The following is a 27197-nucleotide window of genomic DNA, read 5'->3' as shown; positions in this document are numbered from 1 at the left end:
AGCAATTCCAGGAGTGGGAAAGGAGAACCCAATCTGACAGAATCACAAATCCATGCTGTGGGTTTATTTCTGAACAGTGTCATCTCTCCATTGTCCCAGTGGGCAGAAGGAAAACTGGCTGCAGAAAGGACGTGCTTAGAATTCATTTTGCCAGATTCCAACTGTGGCACATTTTCTGATGAAAGAAGTGCAGCCTGTGTTTGATCAAGGAGACATCAGTGCCATTTCAACCTCTGCCTTTATGAAGCTTCTTTTGTCCTTCGGCAGGTTTTGGGCAGCTCCTTGTCCACACCTTCAGCTGGCCCATCACTTGCAGCACAGCACTGCTGCTTTACTTAAAGGGAAACTAAATCTCCTGCCTGAGAACTATATGGGAAAATTTGCTTTGCATGAGCTGGCTGTGAAGAAGCAAATTCCCTGCCCAGCAGCAGAACGTGCCTATGAATAGTCCCTGTGTAAACAGGGTTGCACATTGCAGAACGGCATCGGGAATGCTTTCCACCAGCCATCTCTTCCTGAAATTCAATAGACATTGATATTTATATCCAGCCTTTGAGGTTTAGCATGCTTCAGCACAAATATACATTTATTAATACCGCAATACTTTGGGTCTTACTGACTCCCACTGAGTCTTATTTCACTCACAGGTACACTCTTTTTCCTGGACTGTCATGCTTGAAATAAGCTAAGCCAAGAGTGGATGATCTTTCAGCAGAACAAGTAATTTGCTGAAGGCTCCATTCAGCAATATTTTCCTTATTTCACTTGATCAAAGTGCTGTTTAAGCAGAGGGCTATGTTCTGCCCAGCAGCAGAGTGGTGTTGCTGATATATGGCAGCAGTGGTCGCAGCAGCAGGGATCTGAGTGCCCATTGACAAAGCAGAGAGATCAGGAATCTGGCCCAGCATCCTCAAAATAAGAATGCTGCGAATAGAGCTATGCCAAGGAAGAATTTGGCCCATACTGTTTCTGGAATGAAGAAGCCAAATAATACAAAGATGTGAGCGGATCTGTAGTCTGTTTATAAGAAAATCCATGATTTATAGAGCCCAGCAAGAGGAAGGTTAAGCTTCAAGAGCAATACAGCATAACAAAAAGAAGTTATTTCTCCCTGTAAAAAGACACTTTAAAAGAAATGAGGATGAATAAAATTCTCAAGATGTGACTTTGCTGTGGATTACAATCCTGTTATGGATTGTAGATCCTTTGCAGATCACACTGTTGTGCTGTATGAAGGCATCCGTCTGCTTATAAAACAATTGTTTCCCTGATTCTGCTGCCCAGCATCTTCCTGAATCTGTGTCAATATAAATGCTTCTGCAGCAAGAGTAAGTAGCCAGGTCTACATGCCTGAGGTTCAGTCAGATGTGATGATGTTACTCATTTAATTGCCCAAACAGGAGCCAGGTCCCACCATCTCCTGATGCGGGGCTCCACTGCTGGAGCTGGGGCTGCTGGCTCTTTCCCAGCAGAACAAGGTGCATTGCTTGCATCCTGCCTTCCCCTTCCTGCAGCATCATAAATAGAGCTTGTGCGTTCTGCAGAGCTGGGCTGAAATAGGTCAGTCTTCGAAGGCAGATCTGCTTACAGGAGTCACTCTTTTCCGTCAGGCAGTCGGGCAGATCCCCAGAGGAGTGTTTCTTTAAGGCTGAATTGCAGAATTCAAGATTTCTCCTGTCCAGGAATGTTCCTGGCATTTTGCTGGTGTTTGATGAAAGAAGAAACATGCCATGCAGACAAGCCTTCAGCGCTGAGCCTGTTTTGCTGGGGAGGATCCCATGTGCTGACTGCCTTTGCTCACACATCTAATTGCTTCTTGTGGGTACCTTCTGAGAAAACCCTGCTTGCACTGACAACCTGTTTTTTCAGGGTGTAACCGTCAGAAAAATAATGTAGTGGGATTAAAAAAAAAAAATGCAATAAAAATAAGCCAAGTTTAAAACAGATGCAAATGTTTCATCACTTCAGCCCTTTGTCCAGAAACAAAGAATAAAACTGTGTTATAATTCAAACTCATCTTCCAACTTACTTAGATATCCTGGGGAGCTTCAATAGGAAATGGACCTAAATTATGTGCCATATCCCAAAGGCTGCTGAGTTTTGTATTTGTTGTGAAAATAATGAAAGCCATACCATTGCCAGTGAGTAACGGAAGCTAATCTCACTGATCAGCTCCATCTTTAACATGGCATCATGCTGTACCATGTGTTTCATTTGCAAAATATGAACAGACAATTTTTGCTGCTTGAGAATTTCTTTCTCCAGCAAGACAAAGACACACACACACACAAAAAAAAAAAAAAGAAAGAAAGAAAGAAAAAAAGGCTGGCCAGGCACACAACTGAGCCAAAACTCCCTCTTGCTTGCCCTCTTTTTGGCCCTTCGACTTTTGAACTCTTGGCTCCTCAGCTGCCTCACTGCTACAGGAGGGACTGAGGCAAAATAGGGAGTTCTTAATGAGGGATACCTGAGATCTGAAGCCAACAGCCAGCAACATCTTCAGGGAAGTGACAAAATCCTGATGAGTCAGCAGTTGTGCACACCTCAAATCCTGGGTTCATTTGCTCATGGGATTCACATCTACAAGAATACATTACAAGAGATCATTTATAATTCTGAATCAGGAGGAAGAACCACTAACAAGGCTACCTGCGTCCTGCTTTTTGGATTTTCTTTCAATTAATGCATTTCTCCAATGTATCACCCCCCAAAACTGCATGGCCCCAAATACTTCCAAAGTGAACCTGAATATTTCCCAGGTCAACTTGAAGCATAACCTGTTTTTTTTCTAGATGATCCCTATTTACTGTCTCAGCACTGGCCTGTGTGGTCTCAGAAGGCTGAGCTGAAGTAAACAACATGCTGAAATGTATTTAGTGAATTATCACGCAAACCTCAGAAAAGCATAGAGAGAGAAAGGATTTCTTGGTTGGGTAGTGATGTAATGTTTTTTAGAACTACATATTTGTCCAAGAAATTAGGTATTAAAAAAGCCTATTAGGTTGGCAAGCTCAGCTCTCCTGGACAGGCTGTAATTGTTTCATACGATAAACATAATTTAGAGTGCTTTATCTAGTCAGGGTTTAAATGCTGCTAATGAAAAGGTGTGTGCCCCCACCCTCGAGGAAGAATTCCACAAACTGACATCTCGCCTTCTCATGTAATTATCTGAACACTCATTTTGCAAAATGTGTGTGTGTAATTTTGAGGATGGGAAGTCATTTTGTAGTGTCAGGGCACAAACTTTATCTGCTGCCCTTCCTTCCTCTAAGAACACAATAAAAGTCCTGTGCAAACAATGCTAAAATGGTGCACCAAGCCTGGTGTAATGAATGCAGGACTGTCACCTGTTTGACATGCTGGTAACGTGCTGGTTTTTCTGACCTTTGAGAAACCATATCAGTTTTCCTATCTATCCGTGTTTCATATGGCTCTGCTGAATGATTCATGGACTCAAGAAATGAAAGGCATGTAGCATGTCAGTCACCCATCTGACATTTGAACAGGGCTTTTTAGTGGCAGTCAGATGGGGAGAGTGGGTAAGTCTCCAGTTAGGTACTCACATATCCTCTTTTTCTGCTTCTGAAGTTTTTTTTTTATGAATAAAATTTGAGGATCTTTTAATTTCTTATGAAATATCTAATCTTGTAGCAGTCCAGTCTGAGTTACTGCATTGCAGTTGCCCCCTCTTTTCCTTTCTCCCTGGGCTGCCAGAGGTCTTTGAATTGCAAACACATCTATTGCATAACTAGTTCAGTTTTATAGCACTGATCTTCTCAATCCGACCTTTTCAGGAAGCATCAAGCTTTTGCATTTATGTATGGACTGTGAAGGAACTGTGCCCTTCTACAGGAGGTTTGCATCATAGGAAGAACAGATATGGACCTACTGAGCACTCCAGTAGCATCTGCATGCACACCATGGCCAGGTGGATTTTTCCAGGACACAGTCCATCTACACAGCATCTTCTGTCTTAGCCTGCATGGACAGATTGGCTTTCAGCTGATGACTGTTGGATGCAATGCTTTCTGGAAGGCAGTAAAGATGCACCGTACCACTCTCAACTTGCTCATTAGGAAAGTCTAAGCAGAAATATTACATCCACAAAGTGAGTTCAAAAGCTGGTATCCCACCATGGTGTAGGCACTCATTACTGGGGGTGAAGACAGCTTAGTGTTTTGATGGGCTACATCTCTTAGCTGATTGGTTTGAACCAGCTCAAAGGCTGAATAAAGCATTAGGTGAACTCCAACTGTCACATCTCATCCAGTTACTCCTATGGTGAGCACAGAAACCTGTGCCTGGCTGTAATGTGTCTCTCAAGAATGCACCCAAATGCTTGAGAAGGCAGAGAAAACCCTATTTTCCTTTGGAAGCGTGTTCCTCTCTTATCAATTAGTATTACTCTTCAGTAATAAGTAAAACTTCACAAAAGTTTCAATCATCAATGATAAAATTCTGCTTAAACCATTAACCACTTAAGCAAATCTGTCTTGGCAGGTCAGTGATCTGTCTGCAGGGATGTGATGGTCTCAAGCAAGTATGATGCATGCCACTGATACAAAAATTCCCCCCCTTTCCCATACATGGCAATAACTGGCAGCCTCTTTGTGTGACTGCAGCAGAGAAGACTGGTTGTGTTTATAGAATTCACCACCTTCTTAACATTTCTGGGCAGGTCAAGGTGCCAGGCTGCTGGTAACTAAATTATGAGGTAATTTCAGGATTCTGCTTTCCTTTACCATTCAGTAACTGGACAGAAACTGAAGGAAACACAGCAGTACACAGCAACTAAGGTACAGTTGGATCACAGAAGCTAACAGGTAATTGTGAAGGGAGCACCAGATACTTTTTGTAATGTTTCTTTTGTGAAATAAATTTACAAGAACTTTCAGGAATGTGGCTGTATTCACACAGACAGCTTGTGCAAAGACTTTTACACATTTGTTTAACTTGAAATGGAACAAGCCAAGGGCTTAAATTCAGTCACACAATGCACATGCCTTGTCAGGCACCGGGGCCTTGCAGATGGCATAAGTTAAGCACATATACAGCATTTTACATGATCAGTGCCATGGGGATCCCAACAACTCATTTTGAAATACTGCATCTAGACAAAGACCTCCGGTATCTGGACTTTTTTATTTTTAAATTGTCTCTTGTCGATGAATTATTTAATACTGATACTGGATATGCACTGCATCTGGCCCAGTTAAGTACTTTTTTCACTTCCATTAGGTATCAAAACTGATTATAAAAAGAAAAGAGAAGAAAAAAAAAATGAATTTCAGAAAACATATAAGAGAATTTGTTGGGGGGAGGAGGGGGTTGCAGGAAAGAATGTTAGCCGACTTCTACTTGCTGTATTGTTTCCAGAAACAATGAAACACAAAGTGTATGTTTCTCTTGAGAGTTCTCAGACACTGAAGAACTGAATGGCAAGCCTGGGACCCACAAAGGTATTTATTTTAAGGGAGGTAGTTCACAGAGTACTTCAGGCATCTGGGCCAGTACTTCCCACCTCCTCTCACAAGAAGTTTGTGGCAGAACAGAGACTAGATATCAAATTTCTCCAATTGTAAGTTGCCTTACACGTCAGCTTTACTTTAACACTCACTTGGTTAATAGAAAACGTTCCCTTTTGTAATGGGCTTTGCTAAAGGTCTGAAGTGGTCACCCCAAGTGGGAATAATTGTAGTGGAGAGGAACAGGACACAATCATATTTCTGAGGATGTCTAGTCGTGGGTACTTGTCACTGTCAGAATAAAATAAATGAATATTATTCAAGAAATCTGACTATTTGCCAGTACTCGGTGCTAAATATTAGCCCAATTAAAACCATTATCTTACTTGTGTTTCAAGCTTGCCTGCTCCTGTCCTTATCAACAGGTTGAGTTCTGAAGCAGGCCCTTTGACAGCAAATGACTCCAATGGATCTTACTTGTGCTAAAGAATCAGCTGCTGCTCATGGCTATAACCCTGATCCTCTACTGCTTGTTCTAAAGCTTCTCATTTCAGATAATATCATAGACCTCAGCAATAAATAAAAAGCCGTTTACATCATTCATGTTGTTTACTTACATTTTAGCATTACATGCAGATTAGCTGATGGAAACTAATCTGTCTGGCTTCCCACTGTCTTTTCAGTGCTAGTAGCACCATGCTGCAGCATGTGGGATGCAAACATGGCACAGCAACTACCTGCACTCCAGCAAGCAGTGCTTTCTCACATTAGGATCCCATTTCTACCATTCTGCTTGGGGAATAAAAACCTCTTGTATTTATTTCTCTGTGAGCGCTGCGTTCTGTTCTCTGTTGCTGTGTCTGAGTGCTTTCCACACTGAAATGAGTGACGAGTGGCAGTCCTCGCTGCTGCTGACAGCTCTGTTTGAGGTAAAGACTCCTTCAGAAGCTGCTGGAAGGGGCAAGATGGCAGTGGCTGTGGTTTTACTTTGGTGGAGAAGTTTGCCAAGAAACTTTTCAGTAGTTCTCAAAAACAACCAGAGCTGGGTTCAAAAGATGTAAATTACTAATTTCACTGTGCCCTTTTTAGCTCAGCCAGTCGTCTAAACGACACAACACGTGGTTTTGCAAAAACAGGAGGTATTCTAATGGATGAAGGCACACAAAGCAGATCACAGCTCTCAGGCGGGCCACTTACAATTACTTGGACAGGACAAATGTCGAGAACGCGGTATGCAACACCCTAAGTCTTCTTACAGATTTGGGGAGCCGTGATATTCAGCTTCCACGACCAAATCCAATCCTTCTTACCGTAATCTTTCAACATCAGAATGACGCCACGCGGCGTTTCACACACAGACGCCAAAGCCTGCACGCACACCGCTGGGGCTGGAAGAGCACGCGGACCAGGAACCTCAGCGCTGCTCCGAGGCGCAGAGGAGGCGTGTAGCCCGGCTGCCTTCCGCCGCAGATCGCGGCCCTGCCGCTCTGCTGATGACACCCTCCATCTCCGTGCATTAGCATGGAGCCGAGAAAACCTGACTCATCGCTTCTCCCAACGCGGAGAGCCGAGCCGAAGCTCGCCGAAGGCGGCCAAGGGAGGGGCAGGCTCAGCCCTCGCCTCAGGCCTCCACAGCACCATCCAGCTCCCGGCCCTCGCTCCGTGTGCCTTTCGGGCTGCTCGCTGCAGGTCGCGGAGCAGGGCCGATCCTGGTCCCGGCTCGGTACCGCGCTGCGGCCGAACAGACGCGGCCCAAACCGCCCCCTCCCCCCCGGCCACCACCGCCACTCCCTCACAGCCCCGGGGGCGGGGCTTCCCGCTCCTATTTGCATAGGCACCCGATTGGCCAGCAGAGGACACGCGCCGACGCGCTGACCCCGCCTCTCTGCCCAACGCTGCCCAGAGACGCGGCTGGCCCCGCCCCTCTGCCGCTCCGGTCCCGCCCTTTTCCCCGCCCCTTATCTCAGCTTGCCCGGAGATGGGAGCCGGCAAAAGCTCTCCCCATTGGTCGCCGGCGTGTGGCTCTCGTGATTGGTCAGTCGGCGTAGCGGTGGGCGGGGCGGGAGGCGCGGATTGGAGGAGCGCGCAGGGGTGTGTGCTCGGGGGGCAGCGGCCCGGAGCGGGGAGCTGGGGCCGCGGCTGGAGGATGGGGGCGGCCGGCGGCGCGGGCTGCTGAGCGGCACGGAGCCCAGCACAGCCGAGCCTCGGTCCCCACCGCACCCCGGCCCGGCCCCGGCAGCATGAACAGGCTCAGCGCCGGCTCCATCGGCGGCGGCGGCGCTGCATCCGCCGCCGGCCAGTACAGGGTGTGCGGCAATTGCCGGAAGGTGCCGAGACAGGTAGCGGGGGGCACGGCCGTGAGTGCGGAGGGGCAGCGGGGGGTGTTGGATGCTGAAGGTTCGGGGGGTCGGAGTGGGGCCGTGGGGTGCAGACAACCGTGGAGGGGGGAGGGCGAAATGGACGCAGGGTGAGGGCTGGGGACCGGGAACTAGGGGTGAAGGCAGCGGGGTGGGAGTGTCGGGGGACAGGCGGTGCCGCCCCGGGGTCGCCGTGAGGCTGCTTACGAACCCGGGAGTTCGTCCCCAACACCTTTTCGGGGGCGAGGAGCTCCGGGAATCAAAGCTGTAAAAAAATACGCGAAATCACTCCAAAAAGGCCTTCGGTAGCCGCGCGCCGTGCGCTGAGCTCAGCCCCGTTCCGAGCAGCTCCGCCGCCCCCCGCTGTGCCGCCCCGCTCCGCCGCCCCGGCGAGTTGCGCTCCGGTTGCGCTGCGCCAATGAATTAAAAGCGCTGAGCTGTGCAAACGCGACCGCCCCGAGCCCGGGAGAGACTGCGATTCAATCCGCTCCGGCTCTTCCGAAAGGCTGAGAAAGTCTCGAAGTCAGCGAGCTCAAATATTTGCGCTCTTTGTCCAAAATCTGTTTTTCTTCCTCTGTGGGTCAGGCCAAGTGCCAATCAAAGTTGTTTTTCCAGCCTCTCTTCCCTGCAGTACGAGCGCTCTTTTTTGCTTTTTTTTTTTCCAAGGGTTTGGTTTTTGGACAGGAGGTGTGTGTTAGGGGAGGGGGAGGAGAGATGTTAGAGCCCGGTCGGAGGGCGAAGCCGATCTCAAAAATCATGTTTCTAGGCTGTTTGAATGGAAAGAAAATCTTATTAAATGTGCGTGCTTGGTATGCGCGGTTATTTTTTCCATAAACTCTTGGATCATGTTACGGCTGATACTCGGTGCTGGGCTCTGAGCTCAGCCTGCGAGAAATGCGATGGATCAGAGCCGCGCATCGGCGGCTTAACCATTTCCTGGCAGGGCCGAACCCCCCGGGCTGCAGCGCTGCCTTTGGGGCAGCGGTGACACGAAGAGAGGAGTGGGGTTGAAGCCCAGAACAGCTTCAGACCTGCCTTAAGCTGTGCCAAGTATGTGGAGAAAGTGGGGAGGGAGCGTGCTGCCTTCTGCCAGATCATCAAAACGTTTTGTTGACAAATAAAGTGGTGCTTGGCAGCGCTGGCATGTCTGAAATTAAATCGAAATGATTAAGTTGCTGTTGGTTTTTGGAAGCTGCGCTCACGCCGTGCTGGGTAGGGCTGGTTTTGTGTGCTGCTTTGATACTGGGGGGTAGGAGTAGAATTTACAGTCCAGGTAACAGGAAACTTTCCCTAATTAGGTGTTTTTCAGTAATTAGGGAGGATAACAGTAATAGGACGAGAGAGGGTGGTTTTAAACTAAAAGAAGGGAGATGTAGATTGGATGTTAGGAGAAAATCCTTTGCTCAGAGGGCAGTGAGCACAGCTGCCCAGAGAGCTGTGGTGCCCCATCCCTGGAGGTGCTCAAGGCCAGGTTGGATGGGCCCTGGGCAGCCTGAGCTGGTGGGGACAACCAGCCCATGGCAGGGGTTGGGACTGAACGGTCTTTAAGGTCCTCTCCAGCCTCAGCCATTCTATGTGGTAATATTTCTATGGCAAAGCTTAGGAACCTGCCCTGGTTTGTCCATGGTCGCATAAACTGCTGCAAAACTGGGGAAAGAAAAGAGAAAGCTTGTAGCCCACAAAATGCAGCCTGTTCCTTGAGATGTGCATTGTGCTTGTGTTGGTTGCACAGGACATCGTTGCATCTGTTTTTTTTTTCGGCAGGGCAATAAACATAGAAGCAGAAAGCTGCTGACTTCATCTGTAATCATTTAGAAGTTGGTATAATAAAATCACTGTAAATTTTAACCTTTTGCACTTTATTGGCAAGCGTACAAGTAGAAAACAGGGAGAAAACAACAAGACTTAGTGGAAGCGAGATGCAGATTTGGCTTGAGACTCAGAGTAATAATCTTCAGATAAGTGCTGCCTCATCTGTTCTTTTGATGGTACTTTTTTTTTTAAGCTCATGTGATAATATGCTGGAAGGATGATTGGCCTTAAAATGTGCTGAATCTCTTCTGCCCTCCTCAGTCTCAAGCCTTTATCTGGAGGCACTCGATGCCTGCAGCTGGGCAGTGCAGTGTCAGTAAGACACGAGGCCAAAGCAGCCTCCTGCTTGGTGCCACAGGGCGAGACAGCAGATAGCCTGGAAGATTTTGGATGCTGATGGGTGAAGGTGAGCTTCTCTTTCAACAGGAGCAGCCAGATGCAGTACTTCAGGTTTCAGATCATTTCCCATTGATCACAGTGATGTAATGTAACAAAGTTCTGTTGTACTTGCTGAGGATCTTCGAGTTAAATTGTCCTACGAAGAAGATTTTTCATAATAAAAAGAATCATTTCCAGTTGGTTTTCTTGTTAGGGGCACTTCAAGTAACCAGGTATATGCTTGCAGAACAATTGCTACTGATGAGAGGGGTGAGATGGTTGTAGCCATGAGAGCTGTGTTGCTTTTCCTAATCAAAGGATGACACCCAGTGATTGGTGAGGCTGTTCTAGACTGCAGGTGAGCTTGTTGGAAAGGCAGTCAAGGCTAAAACTGCGATTCAGCTTAAAATAAATGGAAGAACAAACAAAATTAGATCAGTAGTTCAGTTTGTGGATGTGATAAGCAGGCTTTTTAACTAAAACGTGGTGTTTTTGTGTATGGGGAGGCACATAAGCACATAAAGTGGTGTGGGAATGTTGGAGCCAAGAATTTCATTGAGGTGGCTGAGAGCTATTGCTGTTGCTTTGACCCGTGTGGTTGTCAGATCTGGAGGTGGAAAGTCCTCAGCTGGCTGCGAGCTGCAGCTTGTCCCAAACCCCAGCTTCTGTACCCAAAAGAAATCTGCATCCTGAGCAAGCCAGAAGGGTGCACACAGGAGGGGCTTGGTAATCCTTTGGACAAATAACTGCCTCAGGAAGGCTTTGTGCAGTAAGCAGAGAGTCTTCAGGGGATGGAAAAACCCCAGCACGTCAGGAAGTGTAAGAACAGGGAGAGTTCACCAGTTGGTGCAGCTCAGTTGCAAACGGTAATGCATAGATAGTAAAAGGATCTTTTTTTGTGCGAGTACAGATGAGATAGAAAAGAAAATGTGTTAGAGTGGTCCCAGAATTAAATACTTGTTTTGTGCCAGGTGTCAGTAAGGGAGATTGAGGGCAGCGCTGGGCAGACGAGGGGAGCCTGAGCCCATCTCCCTCCTGGTGTCCTGGGAGAGCTCTCAAATCCCAGATCTGTTCCCATTTTTTTTTTTTCACAAACCTGCCAAATGTGGGTGATCTCTGGGAGGAAAAAAGCACTGAATGTGAGGGGTGGAATTTTCCATGCTCTGCATCCCCCATGCCAGTCTCCTTCAACATCAATTTCAGCAATAGGCAAGTTACTACAACTGATGTAGAAGGAAAAACATACAGATAAATGAAAAATGCATGTGATGCCACCAAAGTAGGTCACACTAGACTTAAATCGTAGCCTTCTGCTGATGAGATCTGCTGTAATGTCCTCTTCTGAGAGCTGCAGATTGACTGAAACTACATCTCATTCATTAAACATCTGAAGTAACATCACAGGCCGAATTTCTGGCTTCACCAGCAAGTCAGCTGGAAGGAAATGTTGTTCTCAACAGCAGAAAGTTTAAATAGGTTTGGAAAGCATTGGGGTGAATTTGTGACCGAGAAATGGAAGGAGATCTGTCAGTAGGATGTGGTAGCTCTGTGGGCAGGTGCTGCTGTAAGCTGTGCTGGCTGCTGCACGTCAGCTGTGCCAGCCCTGTGGGCACTGCAGACCTGTGGTCTGCCCCATTTTGTCTGTTTTTCTGTTCCTGTAGTGAGCAGAGGGGTGATGGGGCTGGAGATGGTGGTGGGCCGCAGTGATGGAGGCTGGCATTGGCTTTTCAGTACATCGCTTTCAAAACTAATCTGGTTTAACACTTTCCTGAATCGTGATGGAAGTGTGACCATTTCTCAGATACATACAGGAGCGAGAAGTGGTAAATATTGGCCATCTGGTGGAAGAGCAGAGTGTTCCACAGCAAGAGAGTTGGAGTGAGATGCAGTGGCATGGCGTGTAAGAGTCACCTGTAACTGCTCATTACCCATAAGTCTGGTTAAGCTCCATGTAGGGGCCAAGGAGAGGGATTTCAGTGTACTGGAGGACCAGGACAGTCCCACAGGATTTTGCAACTGGGAGGAAGGAAGCCAGGATGGATCACAGTTCAAAAGGTGCAGAATTGAGCTCAGAGAAATAGATGACTTACTTTACAAAAGAAGAGTAAAAGACCTTTGCTTTTTCAATCCAGCAGAAATTATGATGGATGTCCATAAATACATCATACAGTAAGAACCAGCAAGGAGAAATAAGCTGAGGAGCAGATGGATATAAAATGGTCATAAGTACACTTAGGATGGAAAATTACGTGTCCGGGGCTGTGAGGTTCTGGAAGAGTTTGTTCTAGGTCTAGATTGTCAAAAATACACCTGCTTTTAAGATAGAAAGTGTTGTGAATGTCATTCAATGATGTAGTGCTAACAATAGCACTGGCCTAGACTCAGTGAGTTGAGGTCATGTCAAAAAAAAGAAAAAGAGAGAGAAAGAGGAGGGGGACTTTCATTCACTTTAATGTTTCACATGGGTGAATAAGGAAATAGCCCAAAAGTGAACCAAAAATAGTCTGATGTCAGGTCTCAGAAGCTCCTGTAAGCAAAACACCATGAGTCATACAGGTGCTGTCACCTATTCAGTAGAAGTTAGTAGGCCTCTCAAAGACATCTCAACTATTGTAAGGAAAGCCAGCCTGGTTCAGTGGCTTCTGAACATATGCAAACTAAAGCTGCTTTGCCTTTGCTTGAAAAACACCCCTGGTTTTCTGTGATGCAGCATCTTCACATTACTGTTCTGTGGCATGGTACTCCAGTACTGTGGTTGGTGTTGGATAACTGGCCATGATGGTTGGCAGAGCATCTTACTTTGTCAATCTGAACAATGTCCAGTGTAGTTTTGTGCTGCTCTTGGTCACTCTGTAGTTATCTTAACTCATGGTTGCCTTGTAGGCAACTTTAGGTCTTAGGTGGGCTTCTTTCTGAAGAAGTTCTCACAACAGTTTGCAGTCTTTGGCATGAAGAGCTAACTCTTTATCAAATCTGACTGTAGTGACTGTTGTCTGCAACACAATGTGTGCTTCTTGTCCATTCCCTTGGAATGGAGCTGGGGAGAAACCAACTCAGGTGTCTGCAGTGCTGAGCCCATCTGCACGGCTGGGGCAGAAATGGGGAATGTGGTCTGTGAGGGTCCAGAATGTAAAAACCAGGCTGAAGGCAATCAACAAGACTCTCACCCTCATTATTTGGTCCTATTTTCCTGGAAGGATTGGCTCTATAAATAAATAAATAAACAAATCCCTTACGTACCAAGATTCTTCCTTTCAGAATATGTGCATCTGAAAGCCCAGTGATGATTGATTTCTGTCCTCCGTTCTCACAATCTTTTAGCATTTTCTATCTTGTTAGAATCTGATCCTTTAAAATAATTGTTCTTTTGACTGTGTTCATTAATGTTTGGCTTTGGTGTCTGGAATTGGAGAGCAGTACTGTTTCTTTAGCATGTCTGCTCTTATTGAGTGTTCCTGTTTTCTTCTGCTTTGTATCTTAGGTGTCAGTATAAAACTTTTTTGTAGTACCTTTCTAGTCTCATGTGCTAAAAATGAGAATGCAGTTTTTGAGCTGACCTGTAGTAAGAATGACAGGGGTGAAATGAACCTCCAGTGGAGGATGAAGTTTTGCAATGACGAGCTTTGTATGAACTGCGCTCATGTAGAATAGTCACTTGTATTTTAAAGAGTAAAAAAGAAAGGAAATGTATTCTCTGAATTGCAGGGAACTAATGGAGGCAGGAGGGGAATGGGAGTGGGGGGAGGATTTTCTTCAAAAGAAACCTTGAGGCTTAGCGTTGAGAGCAAGTTGGCCAAGTGTGGACGTTGTCCTCTACTGAGACTTACTGTTGCTGGTAGGAGTGGTGCCTTACGTTAGCCAAATCGCAGGCTGTGGTTTGGAGATGTGGATTCTGTGAGCATTTGCTTTAAATTTATGCATATTACTTAATTAGTGCTTCAAACTTCATGTCTCTTTAAATGATGATGTTTTGAAATCTAAACAAAAAAAAAAGATGGCTTGTTAAGCATCCTTGGTTTTTCCTCTCTCACATTGGCAGGGGAAATGTTGATACTCGTTTGGTTCTCTCTTTGAACTATTTTTTTTCTGGCTAGAGACACTTGAGAGAGAAGATAGTGGTATAATTCTCCTCTGGTTTTGCTTAGCTAGGGGAGTTTGTCTGGAGATCTTATTGTCAGAGTTCCATTTCCAGGGCTGGAGAGTAAGAATGGATTGCAGTTTGCATGGCCAGACTGAATATTGGCTTTTGTCTAAATGGGTCAGGATAGACTGGGGGGAAGAGTGGTGTTTTCAGTAGAAAAGAGCTTCGAATTATCAGGAGGGAGATCTTTATTAATGAGAAACGGCACATCATCAGCTTTGGAAAAATCTGCCTGGAAATAATTCACGCTATTTAATTTCCCTGTTCTTTGCAGGTGTTCCAGTTTGTATGCTGAGGGCCTTCCCGTTGCTTTCTCAGCAGCCTAGCCTGGTAGTCTGTGCCTTTTAAGTAGAAGCTATAGGAAGTGTGATGTAGATGACTCAAATATGTTGTAAATGTTTTATATAACATGTATATTACATAAAATACAAAAGTATTTTTGAGGTGGGGATATTCTCTGCAAACAGTTCTCTTTTTTTCTCTGTTTATCAATCAGTGCATTGAATGCGTTAGTGGTGTTTCAACAAATTGTATGGGATTCTCTGTCTGACACCTTGGGCAAACTGGTGTTACTGATAATAAGGGAGACTGTGATCGAGGACTATTAATTTCAAATGTCTCTCTTAACTACTGGTTTCTGGTTTTTATTATAGGATACTTCTTGCATATCAGACATTGGGTAACTATTGGTTGGGATAAAATACCAGAGTAGATGAGAGTTAATATTGCATCTTCAGGATGCTGAGAAACGAACAGCTTTGCTCTTGGTATAGACTGTTATCAATCATTGACTCATTTAAACATCTTCATTTTTGCATCGTATTTAAGTTGAGAGTTAGATGTTCTGAAGTGTAGGCTTTTTTCTGCTCGGGTGTAGTGTTTGTGACAACTGCGGGCTTAACCAAACGCAAGTTAGGGGAGGGCTAAGCAGAGTGTAAATGATGACAGTCAGGATCAGAGATGGAAATTGGTTGCTCATTCTGGAAAGGCGTCTTACATCTTTCCTGAATGTCCCTGATTGCCTGAATTAGAGAAAGATAAGTAGATACAACCTCCTGATTAAACATCTGCTTTCTTTCTTGTTAATGACTCTTATATTTCTCTCAAGGTAAGCACTAGTTTTCGGAGATTAGCAAAGTGGTGACTCAAGGCTGCATGCAGTCCCTTTCCTTGGGGCACTGTGTGGAAAAAAACTAATAATTTTAGAGAAATAGGAAGTATTCTTGGCTTTGTGTCTTATAAATAGGCTGGAAGCGGAGGGGATAAGCCTGTATCACACAAGTGAGTTCCCCATGGACTTGCTCCATATCGTGTGGTTAATGCATGGACCACCCTTAGAGCTGTGTTTTAAATCTTCCAACATAACAAGTGTTAGATTAACACATATGAAAGCCAGAAGAAACCACATTCTTGAGTGTTATGTGGAACCATAGGTTTCTATAATCTCTTAAAGCACAGAAGACATTTGGAAGATTACTTTGAACACAAATTTTCATCTATTTGGAGCAAGTAAAAAACTCGTAAATACATTTAATGTATCTCAGTTACTGCACTTCGCAATCAAAATACATAGTTGTGCATCTGTTTCTAGAGTATTAAATTTGAGCTTGATTTTGACATGGAACCAGAGAGGACTCCGCATTCTTACAGTTAGGTGATACTTTTAAAAGATTCTTCCTTGGAAGGGAATAATGATCACAAAGAGGTCTTGCTTAACATTTTCACGTGCAGATGAACATTAAATGTGACTTGGGGATAGGTAGCTTGGGAATTGAAGAGTTTACGCCGCTGAGCTACTCCACAGAACCAAAGTCAGAGTTACATTGATAGTATGAAGGTCTCGCTGTCTTGGTGTAAGCTGTTCTTAGAGCAGTATGCTTGCCTACTCAGAATCGCCTTTTGTTTGTCTCTGCGTTATTACTGCATTGGATTTGCTTTTGCTGATACTGATACAACGACTGAAAGCCAGCATATGTTCTCTCTTCTATATGGATTGTGCAGTTAAAATTATTAAGTAAAACACTACCTTAACAGCAGTGAAGCTAATTCAATAGCATGTGCTTGTAAATATGTTTAATGTCTCCTGCTTTAGCATGTGGCGAAGGGAATATAGTTATATTATTGACTGAATATATCTGGAGGTGTTTTGGCCATATGCTATTAAGTCTGTTTTAATGTATTTCCATTAACTTTAAAACAAAACAAAAAAAAAAAACAAAAAACCCACCTCTTTTCGAGTTGATTGACATCGTTCTCAGTAAAGCACCCTCACTGCTGATTAGAGAGGTGTGGAAATAGTAATTTGTTCTAGCATTCAGAAATTTGATTAGACCTCTAATGAAATGGAGCGCCCACACACTGTCTAAATATTCTACCTGACACCAGTTGGATCTCATCCACATTGGAAGAACCCTTGAAATGTTGCTTTACTACAGTATGTTTTGTGTCTTGAAATCAACTGCTTTCCTGCAAATACCCACTGGGTGTTCAACCTGCAGGATGAACCTTGACCCTCCTTGGAAATCAGCATCAGGATTTGATTATTCTGCTGAGTACTCATTGCCTTACTGCAATAATGAAGGTAGAACTAGGAAATCATAGAATCATAGAAGGCACTTGCTTCAATGGAAGCACCCATATTACTGAATAGACTTCAGAATTGCTGTGCACGTGCATGGTAGGCATTGTATAACATACAGATGTTGTCAAAGTATGCTGGTTAAAATTCACAAGCTATTATTGTTCCTGGGAAGCAGTAAGTTGATATGAGCACACTAAACGAAGATTAAAGTTGCAGAACGATTCCAGCTCTCCCCATGATGAGAAGGCTTATTCTGTTTCCTCCAAAAGTTGATCAAAACAACCTGCAGGTGCCCTGACAGTTGTTGTAGCGCCTGTCTTTTAAGCCCTCTTAACTCAGTTGGATGCAGTTTTTGTTCAAGGGCACTACTGTCAGAAAAGTCTGAATCAGGACTCTTCATTAGTATCTTGCGGTGGAAAATTCCAGGTTTTTCTGGTAGGAAACACATGAAAACATGAAATGCATGGTGTCCACTAGTCAGCAGCTCATTGTGACTGATTAGCTTGCAGAAGATAAGCTCTAACCTATCTTTTGTATTCTTCCTTCTAGTTTTTTTCCTCTAACCTATCTTTTGTATTCTTCCTTCTAGTTATCTCAACCACTGTGGTCTTCAATTGTTTTACTTTTTGCAGACCCTACTTGTGAGCAGATACCTTGGGAGGGTGTTGAACTGAAAGACTGCAACTGATTTTTGCTGTTTCGATGCATACTAAAACTCAAGGTTTTTTTTTTTTTTTTCCATCTTACGCTCTTTCCAGAAAACCCAAACAAACTGTTCAATTACATCAGTAGCTTAAATTTTGCCCATGATGTTACTGGGGGAAGGCAGTAACATAAGGGATCATTTAAGTAGAACCTGTCTTAAGATAAGTGACTCTTATTCCAGCAATTTAAAACTTGTTTTCTGACTTCAGTGTGGGTGCTTCACAAGCAGTTGGAAGAAAGGGCGTGTTGGTTGAAAAGGTCAACTGCAGCGTTATTGAAGAGTGAAGGAACCTGCAGGCTGCCTTGCTGTTCTTCAGAGGAGATGGAGCCTCGTACGTGTTAGACGTGAGCAGAGGACAGGTGGAAAGAGAGCAGTCTTCAGCCATGCTGGAGCAGTGTCTTACCCACAGCTTTGAAAAGCAAAATGAGAATGGAGGCAGAAGGAGGGTTTCCCTCCATGCCCCTGTTCTTTAGGTGACTTATGCAAAAGATATTTTAGATAAAGCTGTAGTTCCTTGACCTATTTATCCAACAGAAACTTGCAATACAAGCAAAAGCAGTTTGACTGTGTAGTGCTGTTGCTTTTTTATATGGGACACTCCTTTGGGTTAAGCTGTGCCTCATGAATACTTAAAGCAGCATTCAGCCATCCAACATGAGTAATTCTTGGTTTAGAAGCTAGGTCTATGACTTCATATTTCTTAGAAAACTTGGGATACCCATTGCGTGGTCTGATTTCTGTCCATGCAGAGGTAAGCTGGATGCAACTAAAGGCTGTCAGCCTCTTAGGAGCTGGGCCTACTCCAGTGCTAGGGTCTTAGTGTGGATTTGGTTACTTCATACAGGAGGGCTCGTGGACTGGAACATAGTGGGAGATCTCAGTAGATAATCTGTGTTAACCACTCTTCCGTCCCTACAGGACAGGACACAGAATAAGTGGCTTTATCATTTCTGCAGGACTTTCTGGTGTTTTTTTTACAGCCATTAAGTCAGTAAAATGCAGCCAGAAGTCCTCTTAGTGGAAGTATAGGCAGTAATCTGAGGAGACAGTGGAGCCTGTCAGCTCTGAGGTTGGAGGTGGATCTGAAGTTCTGCCAACCTGCCGGCCTGGATGGCTACAGGGAACAAGAAAGCTCATCTGTACTGGCACACGTGCTTATGTTTAGGTACAGTGCATTTTCTGTACCAGTTACGAATCTTCATTTTTGAAAATCGGCATCTCTTTCAAGCTTCAGCAGAAAAACAGAAGCTGTGTGCCTTACGTCGTTACTGCCACCAGCTCAGCTGCGTTAAATCAGCGTGCTGTGGAGATGGTGTCTCAGCAGTGACTCACTCTGGTAAGACCTAGGTTAACATGAAAAAAGGAAAAGAAAAGAGGACGAAAATGGAAACTGCTCGACTGCAAGTAGTTACAGTCACTCCAGCAAGTTGGTGGCCTTCAGTTGTGCTACTGAGATGAAGCCTTTTCTCTGTCAGTCTCCTGTCCAAACCTCTCTCAAACTAATGGAGCATGAAATGGTTGGTGGGTCAGCTCCTTGCTTGTTGCAAAACAGGCTGCAGTCTTTGCAAATCAGACCATTTGGAGAAATAATTTGTCCTAAGTGGTGGCTGTGTTAGGATTTCCTGTCAGGTGAAGAACCTTGAGGGGCACCCTCGTGGTTCTCCCATCTGTGGGCCCAGCACCCGTAAGGATTTTGGGGACTTCTTTTAAGGAAAGCTATGTAAGAAAACTTAGTCCAGTGTAGTCATGCATGGTATAGATAACAGCTATAACAGCTCCTTCTGAAAAATGCATAGGAGTCAACTAATCAAAAAAGCCTTAAGCCCCTGTCTTAGACAGCGAGGTGCTTGCTCTTGGAAACTGTGCCCTTAGGCTAGAGGTAAAAGTGTGTTAGTCAGGGAGATTTTATTTTTCATCTGGCATATTCTTTCTGTTTGAGTCACGGACCAAATTTAAATGGCAGAACCCACGCTTCTCTGAAAGCAGGAGGACATTGTTCCTGTTGGGCATCCACAGGGACTGTCCTTTTCCTGACAGAGCTGGGAGAGCAGCATCAGTATTTCTTACATTATTTGAATTGTAACAAAGATGCTCAACAGTCATGAATTGTAAATGAGCATTGGACTGAGAAACTGGTGCTGAGAGGGTTTTTCATTGTTACAGAAGCTTTTCAGTGGATTAACTTATGAAATTCTGTGGGTCATGTTAACATTTCACTCAGTGGAATTTTAAGGAACCATAGCCACGAGTTCTGTTTCCTGTAAACTAGAAAATTTATGCCAGCCTTGTATGTTAATATTTTTATGCTGGCTTGCGTTCTGATGGGAACAGCTTAGCTGGAGGCCATCATGGTGAGGTAGCATAGCCGAAGTCTGTATCCTTCCAGGTAAATATCAATCTAAGCAAACCTTCCTATCAGTGAGTACAGAGTGTACATATGTATTTTCTTTCTGCTTTAACTTTCAGTTTTTTCTTCACTTTTTTTTAAAATCTAAATGGATGTCACTTCTGATATGGCATGTTCAGAAAAGGAAAAAACATTTTTTCCTAAAACCAGTATTAATAAACAAAGTGCAAGTTATGCAAAATTATGAGGTAAATGATGCAATAGTTATTGAATAAATATCCCAGTAATGTGCTCAGCCAGGCTCCTAAGGAGTTATCTGATGTGGGCTGCATGTTTTAGACCAGAGTAGCATGATGATTGTTTCTGCAACAGTCGAGTATAGCTAAAATTGCTTAGGTAAAGCCAATTCATACCTGTATTATTATATACCTTTTTTTCTTAATGGCTTGCATAGAATAAATTGTATTTGGGAACCAAATCTGTCTTAGTATTGCAGCTTGTCTAACAACATTGGAATAGCTGTAGTGGACCAGATTGAAACCCAGTGTCCCAGCAGCAGCCAGTGGGAGGAACCAAGGAGAGAGGACACAAAGCAGAGCATGGTCATGGTGGTGCTCCCATGGAACTGTCTCCCAATCTATAAGTGTCTGCAACTTGAAAACTTCCCAAGCTAGAGGCAGTTTCCCAATATTTAATGAATGCCCCTTCATTCTTTCTTTTCTGTTAGCTCCAGTGATTTGCTTCTGAACCCATACAGAGTTCCACAGACTCTTACAGCAAGGATTTCTATGCGTTAGCTGTGCACTGTTGAAGAGTTTTAGTACTGTTATTTGGCCTTCTCATCTGTGACTTGATTTGAATCCCAGCTCTCTGTGGACTGTGGCAGCCAGGAAGCCATCAAATAAAATATCTTGACGTGCATCTGACAGCAAGTACATGATTTCAGTTTCTTTCCAAGACCCAAGCTACTGAAATCCTACATGGAAAATATGGCAGGAAGGTAACCCAGCTAAGCACATCTCCCTCTTTGTAATGGTCTGGATGAGAGGATTTGTTTTTCTGAATTTTAGCATGTTACTTCCGTGAGTCTTAAGATAGTTCTTGCACATAGATTTAAAATAAATCGTGTGATCATTTTGTACATAAAATCTGTGGAAAAAAGTAGTTTGAAAAACCATGTTTCTGCCATCTGTGTGACTTTCCTCTGTCTCGGAATAGATTGAGTTTTATATAGTACCTGGTAAGTGAAAGGTGCTTGAAAGCATTTTCCTGCAGCAGCATATTCTGGGATACCAATTGTTTTCTCTGGAATACTTTTTATCCCCTGCAAACGCTGCAAGGACATGGAGTTACCAAGCTGGAGTTTTGGCAGGGACACATGAGGAGCTTATTCCTGGATTCTGCAATTTTACTACCTCCTTGAGATGCAGCTATCTGTGATACATTGCAGGTAATGAATGCTGCTTTACAAGAGCATCAGCCAGCACAGCTTTGTTACTTCATATAGTCAGTCACTAGCAGTTAAAGCTGGAGAGGAAGCAATTTCAGCGAGGTGGTGCAGAGGTCAGAGCCCAGCTTGTTCCCCTGCAACTGCAGGGAGATTGAGATGCTAATCAGAGGAGGATATTGTTGTTATTTTTTCCATTAAAGTGCAAAGATAGGACGTAGAGATCTGTTCACAGCGAACAGAAGCTGTCCAGCTTCATTGCCTAAATTTTGTCTCTCCTTTTGCTGTAATCTTTGCTGAAATTGCAGCATTGCTAAAAGAGAAGAGATGACAGGATGCGGCCTTGATGCCAACTGCTGTTTAAACAGTTCTCCCAGTCTGTTCTTATGGCAGCTCCCAGTGAGGTGCACCTTCCTCAGAGTCCTTGGTGGTGATGAGCTCTGCTGGAGTGCTGCAGTGTTTGAAGATGCTCTGGCATGGATTGCAAAGCCTGTTAATGGTTTTCTTCAGAACATACATCATTGGAGCATTTTGATGTTTGCTGCCCTTGTATTTATCAGCTTTCAAACATTTTAGCATATTTGAAATCCAGTTTAAAACAAGTCAGCTGCTTTCTTCACAGTAGAAGGATGCTGTTATTGATTTACGATACGGATGAATACCATTCAATCTTACTTGCTTACAGGGCATGTATTTCCAGACAATACTTCTATTAAGAATTGAGCAGAGCATTCTTAGGAAGCAGCTCTGCCAGGGTTACACAGCAGATTTACATAACCCTGGGCGTCTTTCTCTCTCTCTTTTTTCATGTCCACCAGTTATGCCTCTCCGATTGGCGGCACACCCAATAACCGTGCGTGCATTTATGAATTGTAGTATTTAACTGTTCAATTACTGTATGCTAAAGATAATGTGATATCTATTGGTGGTTAATTTAGGCATTAATTCAGGCCTGCTGAAGCAGCTGCCGCTTATCTTCATGTTCTGTCAAACATTTGCTCTACCCGTTGGCTATCCCAGCTAAACCACTGACGTTTTCCAATGTAACTTTTGCCCTTGATTCCTGATGCTGCTGATACAGAAAATACTCTTCTGCCATGCTGGTAGGATTTTGAGTCATCCTGACCATCACAAGATGATCTTCTGTCCTGAGGGCATTTCTGGGGAGTGTACAAACCTCCAGTGCAGGGAGGGAAGGAGGCACGGTTGCCTTGTCTGCTCCTTCAGGCACTGGTAAGAGGGGAGTTTTCTTTATTTTTTCTTTTTTTCTTTGGTGGCTGAATTAGACCAGAAGACCACTTTGGTAGCAGTGCAAGCCTTGCCACTTAGCAATGGATTTCTGTTGATCTGCAAAGGAAAAGCAAGCCGTGCTGTGACAAAGTTCAGTTCATCCTGAGTTGGACATCAGCTTTCTTTTTGGGTTGTAAACAGCATCCAGCTGGCAAATTGATTTGGGTGCCAATGTTTGGTTAGTTTTGTTATCTGATAATGATGCAGCATGAATAACTTTTATTTTGAGGTTTGTCTTAAATTAGATGGAAGTGAATATCTAGCAGCAAGTAAACTGAACGATCTCCTTTTCATCTGTTAATAATGTTTAGGCTTGGTTATTGGCCTCTTGAAGAAATCTTCTCATAGATGGTTTTCCATTTTTTGGGTCAGGAGCCCTGCTTTCTCAGGTAGAAATGTGCTCTGTACTTACCGTGACTAAGTTATAGATAGGTCTTTTATGTCATATATTCGGTTTGGTTTCTTAAATAAAGAACTGTCTTGCAGCAAACTCATTACTTGGATGTTTGACTTGAAGTCATTGCCTGTTAGATGCCAGGTGCAGCTGAACGTTTGTTTTGGTTACTAGCTGTCAATAACTTGGAAACTAACTCCAAGATAGAGAAGGTGCCCCAGCACAAGTGGGACTAAAAGAGGAAGTAGGTGTAGGTAGGCTTTCTTTATGAAAAAGGACATAGACTTTTCTGCCAGTAACTGCACATTCACTTCTGAGTTTTCCTCCTGTAGGTTGAGCGTACTTTCAGAGATTGAGGAACTGCTGTTGAATTTCTGCTGCATGGCCATCCATCTTGGATTGGGTAGAAATTGCTGCCCTTTGGTTTCTAATTAGTGTGGGTTGTGTTCTTAATAGCTGGTAGAGGGATGGGAACTTGGGATAGGCTTCCTTTTATTGTACGGAATCCAAAAGGGCTGTAACCTGTTACCAAAGCAAAAGCTCCACATCAATTGTACTGCACTGGCTCCCTTCCCAGCTCCTCGCACCGCTCCATCAGCTGTTAGGCACAAAGACGGTGAATTCTTAACATGAAGGGTGGCCTTTAAGTATTTCGAAATGCTGCTCCACAGGGAAAAAAAAGATACTTCCTACAGTTTGACTTCCTCTGCGAATTTTCATCTTTATCGCTGAGTTGCACATCCTGTTAAGAGGAAGAAAGCGTTGCAAAACCACTTGAAGTACCATTAACAAATGACTGTAGGCCAAGACTTCTACTTTGTGAACTCTAACATTGTGACATTGTCTCCACTGAATATCTCTTTTATTAATTCTGGACATAGGCCTAAATTGAACCATTTTAGGAATGCGTCAGTCCTAAAGAGGAGTTCCACACTGTCAGCAAACGGTGTTGTGTGTTGTTTGTGTTCAAATTATTCCTCTTCACGTTTTCTCTTTTGTCTTTTGGCTTGTTTTCTGTTTTTCTTTCTCTTTACAGAAATTGCTTTGAGGAAGAGAACAGCAAGTTTATGCTTCTAATGTGCATGCATCCACATTTTTGAAGTTACAACAAAAGTTAATTTGACATGACTTGCAGATATCTTCTGAAGCTGTAAAACTTCTGATTTTTAACTCATTAAATGCTGTAAACAGATTTCATTTCCTTAAAAATGATGCACCAACGAATGTCAATAAATTTCAAAATGACACAGCTTTAATGTGTAAGTTTTTTGTCTTTGTCAATTGGAATCTCCCAGGAGTCCTGAAACGCGAAGACAAGTAAACTGTCTGTCTTTCCTTTTAGTCAGCGAGACTGTATGTAGTTTTCAGTATAATACTAATTCTGTGTAAGTGCATGAGAAGCATTCGTGTTTCTGCCTCAGATGAATCAGGAGTGTCATTAACTTCTGCCACATTTCTGATCTGTTCTTCCTTTTACCTATTTAGGTGGATAAAGTAAAATGAAGCTTGGCTTATGTAGATGTAAACAAGGAAAGCTTTGAAAAATAGTAGAAGCTAAGAGTCAGTTTCAGGCAACTTTCAAAATGTTCATTCTTTTTCTTTCTTCTGTCTTCTATGAGGATGGAATAAACTGGTAGTCTAGTATAACCGTAAATTTGTTAGGTGTTGCTGAAATCTAGAACATTTGGCACATGTGAATGAACCCTGCTCACCCTGCTCTTAGCATCCAAGAGCCAGAAGTGGAAATGTATCCGATGTATTCAGTAAGCAGTAACAGACAGTAGGATCCAGTGTGGAGGTAAAGTCTTAACCAGAAGCAGCAAATAATGCTGCCTGTGCCATGTGAACTAAAATGTGTTTGTGTACACAAAGCTGAATCCAGAAAGTGGGGTTCCACAGCATCAAGTCTGAGATTGAATGAGTATATTTCCATTTTGAAGAATTGTAAGATAAACGAGAGGCTTTGCCAAAATTGATGTCTTCAGGATGATTCAGTCCCAAACGAGGAGTCCTAAAACCAGTTTCCCACTTGTACCCTCAGTATTCAAACACACAGTGTAGCCAGCCAGGCCCAGCAGCTGACTTGGCACACTGGTAATGAACTGCACTCTGCGACCCATAACTAGTACCATGATCTCAGTGTAGGCACTGGGTACCACTTAAGATATCTGAGAGTATCCACAGGGATTTATAGATACGGTAAGGGCCTGTGGGAAGCCCATTCTGGTGTGGTGGTTTTGTGCCAGGCAAGAGACCCCAGCGACACTTCGGTGGCCCTCAACTCTGCTTTTTAATGCTGCCATATTTGCTCTTGCTGTCTGCTGGGAAAAGAGTTGAGGCTCCTTGCTGAAATGGAGGCGTCTCAGTATAGGTGTCCTAATGAAATATAGGTGTCCTCAGCTTCAGCTTATTTCCTCAGATGCTGGTGTGTGTTATAAGGAAAGAGATCGCAGAATTTAAGTAACAAAGTTCCTGAGAAATGCTAGATGGCAGCAAAATTACTGGAAGATGATAATGCAAAAGAATATTTAAAAATCTATGAAAAAGGAGGGAAAGATGAAGCTTATGGCTGGATGTTGTTGCAGTACATCCAAGACTGACCGACTATTAATAAAAAAAATTGAGTCCAGGAAGCTATTAGAAAACTCATATTGAATTGGCTGAACTTCTTCAAGTGCTGACCAAGAGCTGAAGCACTTTGTTAGTGCTATAAATAATGACGTTTCAGAGCAGCAAGTCTTGGTACTTGGAAGATGCAGCTGTAGGATTACTGGGAGATAACCGACTAAATTATTTTTCGTTCAAAGAGCAGCTTTCTGAATAGTAGCTATTGAGATGGAGTAATGAGAAAATGTATTACTCCCTCCTTCAAGATCTCAGAGAGAAAACGAGAAATGCTCTTGACTGGACAATGTCAAATTGCCAAAGAAAAAAAAAGCAAAGCTTTATTCTGCAGTTAAAATTCCAGCATGTCAGAGAACTTCCTGGCTGTCAAATATATTTGAATTTTTTAGTGTATTATTCCTTCTAAGTAGCAAGCAGAGGCACATGTACAACGTGGATGTAGAAGCACAGTGGGCAGCAGTGACAGTATGGGTTTTTGTTATAAATGAACGTAATGTTCACAAGATAGAGTAGCTGAGAGAAATTCTTAAAGGGCACTTGCTGGATAGCTAATGAACAGATTCTCAGCATGCTCAATATAGAATACAGAGTAGCTTAATAGTGTAGTAAGTTGAATTGAAAATGTATATTATTTTTATGATTTTATGATGGGGAGACAGTAAAACATGAATGGGTAAATAATCCAAAGCTAGAAGCATTTATAATATCCTATGGTGGGAACTTTGAAGTATAAAAAGTGATTTATACAAAGTACCTGGAAAATGCAAAAGAGAAAGGGGAAAAAATAATGCAGGAGTAAAATCCAGAAAGAAAAGTTCTTAAAAGGAGCAGATGAAGACTATTGAACTTACAGAGATTTCATTGACTCTTTGTACTTCTGTGGAATAGGAAAGCTATGGAGACTTTCCTGTTCCAAAGGTACATTCTGTGCATGGTCAGAGAATGGCCTTGGCAGAGGGAAGCATCTGAGGAAGAAGTGTCGTAAAGCAGTGGAAGAACAGAGTAATAGGGCAGAGGGTGGATGGTATTTGCTCTTTTGGAAGCATTGGAGAGCAGACATGAAGCAGAACATTAGACAACCTGGGTATTAAGCAGGAGGTGGGAGGGCATATCATTCATGTTTTTTTAAATAGGTAATGATTAGCTGAATGCCAGTGGAGAGTCTAAGAGATGGCTGGAGAAGGATAACCTCAGCACAAGCATGGCTTAAAGTCAGAAATAAAACCCATCTTGGCTTCCACAGTGTGGGAGAAGTATTAGAGAAAGTCAGTAAATACAGTGAGTAGAAAGTACATTTTCTTAGCCTTCCATCACTACTGTACCTGCTTATCCAAGGGAAAAAAAAGTTTACGCCTCAGGAGAAAGTAATTTTGGGATGCCCTTGGGATGTATGCGTATGGGATCCAGTGCTATTTATTGCCCCAATGTCTTTCTGGTGATTTTTGTGCAAGTGATGGCTCTCAGCCTTTCACCAGCCGTCCTGAGCCACTCATGCTGTTCTGGCAGCTGAGAAGTTGCAGAATTCCCTCATGAGGTACAAAACGTTTCTTTCCAATGATTTGGTTTCCACCCCACAGCCTGACCATCTTGATGTGCAGGATGAGTTAGCTTGTATGCACAACTTCTGTGCAGAGCTTCCATACGCCCCAAACGC

General features: G+C 43.6%; 1 protein-coding gene and 1 long non-coding RNA gene across 5 annotated transcripts in view; one reads left to right on the top strand and one right to left on the bottom strand.

Annotated features, from left to right (window-relative positions):
- Nucleotides 1–947: 947 nt before the first annotated feature.
- LOC122175149 lies at nt 948–7158 on the bottom strand. The gene is made up of 3 exons (XR_006177321.1): nt 6776–7158; nt 2468–2580; nt 948–1857 (listed from the first exon to the last, which is right to left on the bottom strand). It is a non-coding gene; the product is annotated as an uncharacterized LOC122175149 (long non-coding RNA).
- Nucleotides 7159–7709: 551 nt separating this feature from the next.
- SESN3 (sestrin 3) overlaps nt 7710–27197 on the top strand; it is a 44984-nt gene continuing 25496 nt past the window's right edge. For 3 of the 4 annotated variants that reach the window (XM_042862503.1, XM_042862504.1, XM_042862505.1), the window contains exon 1: nt 7710–7804. The gene's annotated coding sequence lies outside the window, so the exon portion shown is untranslated. The remainder of the gene's footprint in view (nt 7805–27197) is intronic. The other variant, XM_042862506.1, reaches the window with a different exon arrangement.

This window comes from Lagopus leucura, unplaced genomic scaffold (assembly GCF_019238085.1).
Source record: "Lagopus leucura isolate 7727_CA_CO unplaced genomic scaffold, USGS_WTPT01 Super-Scaffold_702, whole genome shotgun sequence".
Classification (NCBI taxonomy): domain Eukaryota; kingdom Metazoa; phylum Chordata; class Aves; order Galliformes; family Phasianidae; genus Lagopus; species Lagopus leucura.
This window is presented reverse-complemented; position numbering and strand designations above follow the sequence as displayed.